This window comes from Plecotus auritus (genome assembly GCF_963455305.1).
Source record: "Plecotus auritus genome assembly, chromosome: 2".
NCBI lineage: Eukaryota > Metazoa > Chordata > Mammalia > Chiroptera > Vespertilionidae > Plecotus > Plecotus auritus.
The window spans coordinates 114488183-114491708 of record NC_137771.1 but is presented as its reverse complement, the minus strand read 5'-3'; the positions used below and the strand labels follow the sequence as shown (position 1 = coordinate 114491708).

The window sequence follows — 3526 nt, the reverse complement described above, 5'->3', positions numbered from 1 at the left end:
AACTTGAAATCATTTATACACAAAGATATATGCACCCCTATGTTCATTGCAGCATTATTCACGGTGGCCAAGACTTGGAAACAAACAGCCAAAGTGCCCTGCTATAAAGGACTGGAAAAAGAAGATGTATATATACACAATGGAGTACTACATGGCTATAAGAAATGATGAAATAGCGTCATTTACAACAATATGGATGGACCTTGAGAACATTATGCGAAGCAAAATAATTCAGACAAAAACACTAAGAATTATATAATTTCACTCATATGTGGAATATAAAACTGAAACTTATGAACAGGAACAGTAGTGTGGTGATTGCCCGAGGGAGGAGTGTGAGAGGAAAAAGGGGTTCTAATATGAGGTGACAGGAGAAGATTTCATTTTGGGTGGTGGGTACATGGTTCTATATACAGATTTTGTAATTTAGTAATCCACACATGAAACTATATGTTCATGTTGACTAATGTCATCTCAATAAAATTTAATCCTATATAATTAAAGGCTAATATGCAAATTGACCAAACGGCAGAATGATTGGTCTCTACGATGCACACTGACCATCAGCGGGCAGACACTCAACACAGGAGCTGCCCCCTGGTGGTCAGTGTGCTCCCACAGGACATCCTAAGCTGGCAGTTGGACATCCCCTGAGGGGTCCTGGACTGCGAGAGGGCACAGGCCAGGCTGAGAGATCCTCCCCCACCCCCACTGCCAATGCACAAATGTCGTGCACTGGGCCTCTAGTAAAAAATAAATAAATTGGTAAAAAAATAAATAAATAAAGCACTTAAAAATTAATGTCTATTCACGTTGATCATGGACAAAAAAACAAATGAAGACCAAAACAAATGAAGTTAATGTTAGTCAATTCATTTACTTGTCAGTAAACAACATTCATTAATTGCATTTGATAAAGCTAGAAAAGAGATAGGAGTGAAGATTATAATGCTCAAAGAGATAGAAATAAGAAAAACATATAGTACAATGAGGTAAGTAAATCAAAGAGTAAGAAGTATTTCAGAGACTATTCCAGCACTGGCTGGAAAGTCATAGTCAATTATCACTAAGATCCCTCCTACCAATGAGGTTCTGTGATTAAAAAAAATAAATAAATGGTAAACAATTGCAATTATGTTACAGTAAATATATAAGTAAATTTAAGTAACATAAGTTATCTAAGTTTTGTAAAATAGGTAAAGTACAAAAATATGGTAAATACTCATTTGAATTTTGAAGGAGGGATGGCCTTGAGTTGTCAGATAAATTATTTTTCTTCCATATTATTTTGTACTTAATTATCTTATTTCATGTACTAATATACTTTCAGTTAGAACATCTAATATGACAAATATTCTTGTTAAACAGTTATCATATACTGGTGATCCTGACCTTCAGTCTGTCGATCTAGGTGCCATGGCACCCTCCAGGAAGTTTTTCGTGAGGGGAAACTGGAAGATGAATGGGCAGAAGTCAACTCTGGGGGAATTCATCACCACTCTGAAGGCGGCCAAGGTGCCAGCTGACAGAGAGGTGGTTTGTGCACACACCGCCACCTACAATGACTTTTCCAGGCAAAAGCTAGATATAGCCCAAGATTGCTGTGGCTGCCCAGAACTGCTACAAAGTGACTAATGGGGCCTTCACTGGAGAGATCAGCCCTGGCATGATCAAAGACTGGAGCCACATGGGTAGTCCTGGGGCACTCGGAGAGAAAGCATGTCTTTGGTGAGTTAGATGAGATGATTGGGCAGAAAGTAGCCCATGCCCTGGCCAAGGGACTTGGAGTGATCACCTGCATTGGGGAGAAGCTAGATGAGAGGTTAGATGGCATCACTGAGAAGGTCGATTTTGAACAAACCAAGGTTATCACAGGTTAAGTGAAGGACTGGAGCAAGTTTTTTCTGGCCTATGAGCCTGTGTGGGCCATTGGTACAGGCAAAACTACAACACCCCAATTGACCCAGGAAGTACATGAAAAGCTCTGAGAATGGCTAAGTCCAAGGTCTCTGATGCAGTGGCTCAGAGCACCCACATAATTTATGGAGGTTATGTGATTTGGGCAACCTGCAAGGAGCTGGCAAGCCAGCTTGATGTGGATGGCTTCCTAATGGGTGGTGCATCCATCAAGCCTGAATTTGTGGACATCATCAATGCCAAACAATAAGCCCCAAAACCCATCTCCCTACCCTTCCTGCTATGCCAAGGACTATGAAGCTCAGAAGACCAATAACTGCTCCTTCCTCTCCCCACCCCCACACATGCTTCTGATAGTATCACCTGCCCCTACTTGTGGCCTAATCCAAACTGTACTTCTCCTTTACCATTTACACCTGTAATGGTTGGAACAATCCCTTCTCCACTTACTATAATAATTGGAACAAAACATCTCACCAAGGTGGCTTCTCCTTGGCTGAGAGGTGGAAAGGGTAGGGTTTGCTCGTGGGTCCCCTAAGTCCCCACTGAAGGCAAAAAAGAGAAGCATCCTCCTCTCCCATCTTGTATGTGGGGCCAAGGGCTGGGAAAGAGCCCTATCCTCCCCCTGAGGCCAGAGGTGCTGTTCTCCCTGGTGCCAACACCTGTGTGTTGTGTATGAGAGCAGTCATACTTGGGAGTGGGAATAAACATCTGTCACTAAAAAGAAAAAGTTATCATATACTTAAAAACTTTCTAGAATATTTCTATTTTAATTTTGCTTGTAGGAAAGACTATAGAGTTACAAAATATAGACAGCATGATACAATGGATAAAGAGATATAAGTAGAGGTGAAAATTGGAGAGAAAAATAACGGCAATATTCACATCAGTCTTCCTCTTTCTCTCTCTTTTCTTCCTTCCTTCCTTCCTCCTTCCTTCCTTTCTTCTTCCTTCCTTCCTTCCTTCCTTCCTTCCTTCCTTCCTTCCTTCCTTCCTTCCTTCCTTCTTTCCTTTCTTTGTCTTCTTTTTTCAAAATCCTCACCGAGGATATGTCTTTATTGATTTTAGAGAGAGAGGAAAGGGGAGAGAGAGATAAACATCAATGTGAGAAATATCGATTGGTTGGCTCCTGTATGTGCCCTAACCAGGGGATGGAACCCTCAACCTAGGTATGTGCCCACTTACAAGTTTTTGCTGTAGGGTATGACACTCCAAACAACTGAGCAACCTGGCCAGGGTGATGCATTTTTATGTAAAGACTCCCAGGTGATTCCGATGAATAGCATTAAGGTTGTTTGAGATTAATTGAGCCACGGGTACTTCAGCAACTTAACTTGGGTTAACCTTCATATTCATCGATACTACTAAATGTATTTGCATAATACCCTGAGGTATGCTTTGTGGTTCTGCAAAATGTGTCCCATGATCATATGCATATCAGCACAGTAAAACTATAAAAAAAAGGTTTTTAACAGTTTAATGCTGTGTTTTTAAAACTTGACTATGACACCTTTTAGTAATGTTATACCAATTTTCTTCCTATTAAATTAGTTTCCACAGAAACAATCTGAATAGAAAATCATGTTACAGGCTCTCAAATAAAACTGTG

The 3526-nt window shown here is 40.5% G+C and overlaps 1 pseudogene across 1 annotated transcript; it reads left to right on the top strand.

The window, feature by feature from the left end:
* The first annotated feature begins 1416 nt into the window (after positions 1-1416).
* On the top strand, positions 1417-2167 carry LOC308243171 (triosephosphate isomerase-like; annotated as a pseudogene). The gene has a single exon. The product of its transcript is annotated as a triosephosphate isomerase-like (transcript).
* Positions 2168-3526: the final 1359 nt, after the last annotated feature.